The following is an 8,830-nucleotide window of genomic DNA, read 5'->3' as shown; positions in this document are numbered from 1 at the left end:
GAGAATCCGCACAGAGTTGAGTTTAGCAACTGGAGCTAAGGTCTCTCGATAATATACTCCATAGGTTTGTGTAAATCTCCTAGCTACTAACCTAGCCTTATACCTCTCTATGCTTCCTTCAGCATTGCACTTGATGTTGAAAATCCACCTGCAGCCAACCAATTTTGTATTCTGTGGCAGATCTACAATCTCACAAGTTTCATTCTTCTTGAGTGCATCCCACTCTTCCATCACTGCTAATTTCCAGTTGGGATCATCTAGTGCTTCCTCTATATTCCTAAGCTCAAACAGATTTGTAATTTTAGAAGTAAAAGCTCGATGTTTTTGAGAGAGATTTTCGTAAGAGACATAATTGAAAATAAGATGGTTGGTGCTAGTTTTGAGTACCTTTTTGGTGCAGGTTCTGGTTTCTTTCCTAAGAGCTATTGGCAAATTATTATTAGAAATAACAATTTCAGATTTACCTGAAAGATCCTCAGGTACTACAGTTGGGCCGTTTTCTGGATTTTCAGATTGGGCTGGTACAGAGATGATGGGCTGGTCTCTAGTCTTTTTGGGATATTTTCGAACATAACATCGAAGCTCCTTTTCTGATTGTGGTATTTCTTTTCCTGTTTGTGTTCCAACTAATTCTGGCACAATTTCAGAATTGGTTTCCACATCTTTTTTTGGCAATTATTTTAGAATTTATTTGATTAGTGAAAGTTGTATCCTCAATATGTAAGATAGGAGTGGGTAAAAGTTCATGCAAAAATTTTTCTTCACTTAGACTCTCTCCCTGAAGAAATTTTTTCTGAAAAAATGTTTCATGTTCTAAAAAAGTAACATCCATGCTTACATGACATTTTTGTGTGTGGATTGAAACATTTATAACCCTTTTGACTTGGGGAATAGCCAATAAAAATATATTTTTCTGCCCTTGGATCAAGTTTACTTTGGGGTGAAGGTGTATGCAAAAATACAGTACAACCAAATACTTTTAAAGGTAAATCAGAATGCAACCTACATGCTGAAAAATTCTTTTTGAAAGTATCCAACGATGTGCAGTAATTTAACACTCGCGTATGCATTCAATTTATGAGATGGGTTGCTATTCGGACAGCATCTCCCCATAAATATGTTGGAACATTACCATCAAATTTAATACCAGGTCTAACCGAAATTAATTAAATAATAAGTTAAGTAGGAGCGAATATGGTTGGAAGATTTGGCAATTGGAATTTGATGATTTAAATATGATATTTGGATTCAGTGAATTTTTCCGAGTCGGAAGACATAGTTTTCTGCGTAAAAGCACGCAGTGGAATTTTGACCGGTAGTACCGGCTGAGACCTGTCTGGTACTGCAGCTGAGAAAATTGATTATGAGTATATAGGATTAAGAAATGAGAAATTATAATTAGGGGAGGTAGAAATATTTGAAGTGCGATTTAGAGCGCTAATCTTAAAGGTTTTGGTCCAAAATTGGGCCAACAGACAAAAATAAGTGAACCGGGCCTAAGTAGACCCAAGACCCAACATATATAAACATTAGTTATGAGCATTTCAGCTCATTTTTCCCTAAAGAAGGGGTGTTGGGCGCTGAAATTGGGAAGAGAGAAGAGAAGAGAGAAAACCTAACTCTCTTTGATCTTCAAACCACCATAACTTGAGCTACGGAGCTCCGATTGATGAGCCGTTTGCGGCCATGCGTCGCTCTTCTCATCCTCTACAATTCTATCTAAGTTTTGTGGTGAGTATTCCATTCATCTCTGCCCAGTTTTCGAAATTCCCTACTGTTACACGTTTTTGGGTAGTTAGTATTGAAATCTTGTGATTTTGGGTGTTTAGGGATACTCCAAATGGATTCCAAGTGGGTTCTATCCCTACTTCATATGAGATGAGGTAAGAAGTGCTAAAGCCCTTGTGATTTGTCATTTTTATGAGCCCTAGGTTGATGTATGTATGTGATATTGGTTATGTTAGTGTATTTGGTAATGTTGGTGCACAATTGGGAGATTGGTATTGCTTGAGGAGCTTTGGTGAGGCTTGGAGCTAAGGGTTGGTGGAGGCTTCCATAGAAGAGGCTCAATTGGTTTGGTTACAAGAGGTACGGTTTAAGTTTCATTTAAGTACCATGTGGTGTGACGAGAATTCCTAGGCTAGATGTCCCTAGGATTAAGTTTGAATTGTGTAAATGGTTGGTGCTAATATGCATAGTTGGTATGTAATGTGAATTAATGATTGGGTTGAGAATTGTGTGGCCTTGTATGCTTAGTGTATTGAAAATTTGATGTATTGGGTAATGAGTATTAATTTGTGGTTTATGCATTTAAATTGTGAGATTGGGCCGGAGGCCGTAAATTTTGGGCCGGAGGCCGGAAAGAGGTAAGGAAGGTAAGTTGATGTGTGCATTGTATAATGACACAAGTGATTGGATGAATTTCAGATAATGAATATGTGAATGATTGTGTTGGTTATTGAATAATAAGGTTTGAGGAGTTGAAGTGTGGAATTTGGTAATGTTGGGTGAAATTATGTAGATGAGGTATATTTGGTTTTGGTTGAGAAATATTATGTGGTCATATATGTGATTATGATTATTGATGTCTTGATGGTATGATAATGCATGAGAGATATGTATATTGTGATATATGCTTGAGGAATGATTAAGGTTGATTTGTGGGTGAAACCACGTGATAGTGAGTATGACATTGATTATGTATAATGATGGTTGATTGGAAATAGTATTGTAGGAAATTGGGATGAGGAAGGATGTATGACATGTTGATGTGTTTGTAATTTAGCCATTTGTTTGAAATGGGTAAAAATGGTTATATGGCGGTTTTGTGAATCGTGGCAAAGTGTTAATGTATGAGTTGAGGAGGCTTGATGTTGATTTTGGTATATTTTGATTGATTTCAAAAAGGGTTGAAACTAGCATGTTTTGGTTGATTTTAAAAAGGGTTGAAAATGGCTTGTTTTGAAAAGGGCACCTTGTGGTTTTGTATAAAAACATGGTTTTTGGGCATACTTTGATAGGACATAACTTGGACTCTAGATCTCCGTTTTGTGCCAAACTTATTTAGAAGTGAAATTGGATCCGGGATGTCCATGCCGTTCAAAGAACGGGCGAAAAACAATTTAAAATGAGAAAGTTATGTCCGTCGGAAGATTGGGGGTTGAATCTGTGAATTCTGCAGCTTTTAACTTAGAAAAATTTTTAGCAGAATGACCCTCCCTGCGTAGGCGCACTTGGCGCGTACGCATCGTTCTTCAAGAAGGCACCATCCACGCGTGCGCGTGGTGTGCGCGTGCGCGTCGATGCGCTGCACCCAATGCCCAACCATTTTCTCGAGAGTTGTGCCAGTTTTGTGCCTGGGGCATAAATGCATCCACGCGTACGCGTCGTCTGGCTGTGTTTCAATCCGCGCGTCCGCGTAGCCCTGTTTTCATCCCAAAGTTAATTTTTGAGTTTTAAAAGCTAAATCTCATACTTCTAAGCGTCCGATCTCACCCCTTATGTATTAAATCATTATGATATGCCTAACAATGAGAAAGGAGCTAGGGGATGTGGTAACTTGCAAATGAAGCAAGGGGAAAAGTTATGATCAATGATGATCAAAGATGATTATATAAGATACGGAGGATGGCGGTGGAAGTACCGTGTATGCCATGAGCCGAAGGGCTATATTTATTGATAAATGGTTGGTTCTTGATTGAACCATGAGCTGGATAGCTGAGTTATTGCCGGATACGGTGGAGCCATGTTGATAAATTGGCTAGTTCTGGATTGAACTGTGAGCCGGATGGCTGAGTTATTGCCGAGTTACGGCAAAGCCATTATAGATTATGGCTGAGTATAAAGGCATATATGATAAATGAACGAATATGATAAATGAATAATGATGGAAAGTGTTGAATGTAAGCATGCTTGTGTTTTCTCTCTGGTTGTAAGGGTGACAGGGCACCGATACCTTCTAATGGCGACAGGGCGCAGATACCCTCTAATGGCGACAGGGTGTAGATACCCTCTAATGATATTAATATGCAACAGAGAGACTGTGCCCGAGTTAGCTACCGAACACGTCGGGTTGGCTTGATAACCAATAGATGATATCATCAGCCATAGGATAGGCATACATCATTTGCATATGTTTGAATTGTTTGGGTTTGCCTATTTATTTTGGATTTCTATATCATATATGCTATGCTACCTGATTATGTGCTACTTGTTCTACTTGTACCTTATTTGTGTATTACTTGCCTGTATTGCTTGTGTTTGTACAACTGAGAGTCCCCTCATGCTAGTGTCGGTGGATGTTGGGGCTGTTCTTGATGAGATAATTTGAACTCCCTGGGAAGATGCAGTGATGTGGTTTCACTAGCTCCAGGTGAGGGTATGATGTATTGATACAAAATTGCTGAGGTAGAACAACTGGTGATGGTTTTGCTTATGATTCCGAGTCTGATTCGTGGAAGAGTCAGCGAGTTGGAGAACATGTGTAACATGAACTAGATTTAGTATCCCCTTACAACAGTAGCCTATTCATGGATTAGTGAGAATCTAGGCTGGATATTTGGTGAAGTAGTTTAGGATTGCTTAGTGAGTTTTTATTGCAGTGCATTATATTTATTTGGCACTTTTACCATACTGGGAACCTATGGGCCCGGGGTTCTCATTCCTATATATCTCTTTTTTTTTCAGATACAGGTCCAGGTGCTCAGAAGTGAGCTGTGGTTCGTCTGAGAGACGACGAAGATATTTATTTTCTCTACTTTGTGTTTTTCTTAGAATCTCTCCACCTTTGTTTTGAAAAGATTATATTATGTATTGAACTCTTTTGAAACTTGCCTATAGAGGCTCTTATGTTTCCTTTGGGAGAGATTAGGATATACTGTTGTCAACTACTTTCATACTGTACCCTAGCCGGCCTAAACTTCGCGGGTCGCGACTAGTGGCTATTTACTTATGCTATAAATATCTATCTGTTATCTATCTCTTAATCTCCTTTATGCCTTGTCCGTATATCGCGTTCGGCTTAACAGTTTAACTTTTTGTTGTCGAAACGTGAGTGATACGTCTTTGCGATTTTATTTCTACTCTTTTCAGGCTTCTCGATTAATACTCCTTTCTAAATTTACCTATATTTATATATTAAAAATCCACCTGAGAGTCGTACCACCGTAATATCATTGACTTATGACTCGATCATAAGGATTTGAATATTAGGGTGTTACATCAAACCTAATGGCGCGTGCTACTTCAAGAAGATGTTTGTTCTTCCTTTCAGCAAAGCCATTTTGTTGGGGTGTATTGGGGCATGTAGATTGATGTTGAATACCTTTTTTTGAAAAAATTCACCAAGATTTTATTAAAGAATTCAGTACCATTATCACTTTTTAATATTGAAATTTTTGTGTCAAATTGAGTTTCTACCATTTTTGAAAAATACTGAAAAATTTTAGAAACCTCATATTTTTTATGCATGAGATAGATCCAACATAGTCGTGTGTGGTCATCAATAAAAGTCACAAACCATTTCTTTCCAAATTGAGTTGTTATTTTCGATGGACCCCATACATCACTATGAATCAACTAGAAAGGTTTAGATGCATGATAAGGTTAAGAGTAATAAAGAACTCTATGGCTCTTTGCACGAATACAACTTTCACATTTAAGTAAGGAAGAATCAATATTCTTAAACAAACTTAGAAACAAATGTTTGAGATATAGAAAATTAGGGTGTCCTAGTCTATTGCGCCAGAGCATTATTTGGTCCTTTATAGGCATAGAACTTATACCACTAAATCCTTGAGCTACTTTATCTTCCGAAATATCCTCAAAATGATAGAGCTCATTCATCATCTTAGCACTACCAATCATCTTCCTCGAGGTCCGGTCCTGAAAAATATCATGAGTGTCAAAGAATGTCACAGCACAATTGAAATCCTTGCAGATTTTACTAATAGAGAGAAGATTATAAGAAAGATTTGGGACATGTAGGACATTTCTTAGGTCAATATTTTTGGACAATTTAATTGTCTCTTTTCCAGAAATGGATGAAAAACTACCATCAGCAACTCTAATTTTCTCATTTTCAAAAGAAGGAGAATAAGTTTTAAATAAAGGAGAGAGGCTGATCATATGGTCAGATGCACCTGAATCGACAATCCATTGTGCATTCAAGTTTGAAGTGCAGTTAAGGGACATAGGAATACTAAAATTACCTGTTTGAGCTAAAGAACCACTAGGAGTACCAGATATAGAACTGGAATTTAACAGCCTTATGAACTGCTCAACCTGTTCCTTACTCAATGATGATTTTTCAGCCTCATGAGCAGTTAGGGTAGAACGTATTTTGGGACCAGGTTTGCTACCTTTAAGATGTGCTGATTTTCCATAAATCTTCTAGCAGGTTTTTTGGGTGTGACGAGGTTTATTGCAGTAGTCACACCAAAGATTGGAGGGATGCTTCTGATTTGATGAACTTTTAAGTGCAGCAGGTGCCACTAAGAGTGCATTAGACTCCAAAAAAGTCTGTTCAGTCTTGCCATTCCCCATCATCACAGCTCTATGAGTTTTCTCTCTTCTAACCTCAGTAAAAACTTCTCCAATTGAGGGTAGGATTGCTCTTCCAATAATTCTGCCACGAACTTCATCTAGCTCTACATTGAGGCCTGCAAGAAATTGAAATATCCTCCCTTCTTCCACTGTTTGTTGGTGGTGTTTGGCATCAGCGGCTGAAATCCACTTGTAGTCATTGAAGTGGTCAAGGTCCTGCCACACCCACTTCAATGTGTGGAAATATTTGGTGACATTGTCACTCCCTTGTTGAATTTTTCTAACTTTTAGAGTAAGTTCATAAATCTGGGATTTATTCCCAAGATCAGAGTACATCTCCTTGACACTATCCCACAATTCTTTGGCAGTGGTATAGTATATATAGTTACTATTAATATCCTCCCATTGAGTTCACCAGCCATGTCATCACCATGAAATTTCAGTATCCTACACATTATATTGTGTGTCCCAACTGAAAATTAGCAATGATGGAAGAATGGGATGCACTCAAGAAGAATAAAACTTGGGAGATTGTAGATCTGCCACAGAATACAAAATTGGTTGGCTATAGGTGGGTTTTCAACATCAAGTACAATGCTGATGGAAGCATAGAGAGGTATAAGGCTAGGTTAGTAGCTAGTATACTTACACAAACCTATGGAGTAGATTATCGAGAGACCTTTGCTCCAGTTGCTAAACTCAACTCTGTGCAGATTCTCTTATCTCTTGCTGCGAATTACAATTGGCCTTTACTTGTAAAGAATGCTTTCCTGAATGGGGAGCTGGAGAAAGAGGTGTTCGTGAAACTTTCACCTGGATTTGAGGCTGAACTAGGAAGGAATAAAGTGTGCAAACTAAAAAAATCTCTCTATGGATTGAAACAATCCCCAAGAGCTTGGTTTGAATGACTTGGAATGGTGGCGAAGGGACTTGGTTATACTCAAAGCCAAGCTGACCATACACTTTTCTATAAATATTCAGCAGTTAATAAAACTGCCATCTTAATTGTATATGTGGATGACATTATTCTGACAGGTGATGATAGCTTGGAGCTAAAAGACTTGAAGGAAAAGCTTGCCAAAGCTTTTGGAATCAAAGAACTTGGCTCATTAAAATACTTCCCTGGAATTGAATTTGCAAGGTATAAAGAAGGAATTTTTATGAACCAACGAAAGTACATCCTAGATATTTTAAAAGAGACGAGATTACTTGATTGTAAAGCTGCTGAAACACCTATAGAGCCTAACTTAAAATTGAAGCCAGCTGAACCAGAAAATGTAATGGACAAAGGGAGATATCAGCGGTTAGTGGGAAGGCTAATCTATTTATCACATACACGCTCGGATATAGCCTTTGCTGTGAGCATGGTAAGCCAGTTTATGCATTCACCTGGTCGAGAACACATGGATCGATGCTGTTGATGAGCGGATAATTTATACGCTTTTTGGCATTGTTTTTAGTATGTTTTTAGTATGTTTTAGTTAGTTTTTAATATATTTTTATTAGTTTTTATTTAAAATTCACTTTTCTGAACTTTACTATGAGTTTGTGTATTTTTCTGTGATTTCAGGTATTTTCTGGCTGAAATTGAGGGACCTGAGCAAAAATCTGATTCAGAGGCTAAAAAGGACTGCAGATGGTGTTGGATTCTGACCTCCCTGTACTCGAAGTGGATTTTCTAGAGCTACAGAGGCCCAATTGGCGCGCTCTCAATTGCGTTGGAAAGAGGACATCCTGCGCTTTCCAGCAATATATAATAGTCTATACTTTGCCTGAGATTTGATGGCCAAAATCGGCGTTCCAAATCAGCTCAAGAATTCTAGCGTTTAACGCCGGATCTGGCACAAGAATGGGAGTTAAACGCCCAAACTGGCACAAAAGCTGGCGTTTAACTCCAAGAAAAGTCTCTATACATGAAAGCTTCAATGCTCAGCCCAAGCACACACCAAGTGGGCCCGAAAGTGGATTTTTATGTCATTTACTCATCTTTGTATCTTTGGATTATTTTAGATCCTTTGATCATTTTTGGACATCTAGTCTTAGATCATTGGGAGGCTGGCCATTCGGCCATGCCTAGACCTTGTCCTTATGTATTTTCAACGGCGGGGTTTCTACACAACATAGATTAAGGTGTGGAGCTCTGCTGTACCTCGAGTATTAATGCAATTACTATTGTTCTTCTATTCAATTCAGCTTATTCTTGTTCTAAGATATTCATTTGCACCCAAGAACATGATGAATGTGATGATTATGTGACGCTCATCATCATTCTCACTTATGAACGCGT

Source organism: Arachis duranensis, chromosome 6 (assembly GCF_000817695.3).
Source record: "Arachis duranensis cultivar V14167 chromosome 6, aradu.V14167.gnm2.J7QH, whole genome shotgun sequence".
In the NCBI taxonomy this organism is placed as follows: domain Eukaryota; kingdom Viridiplantae; phylum Streptophyta; class Magnoliopsida; order Fabales; family Fabaceae; genus Arachis; species Arachis duranensis.
The sequence above is the reverse complement of the archived record's forward strand: the minus strand, read 5'-3'. Positions refer to the sequence as shown.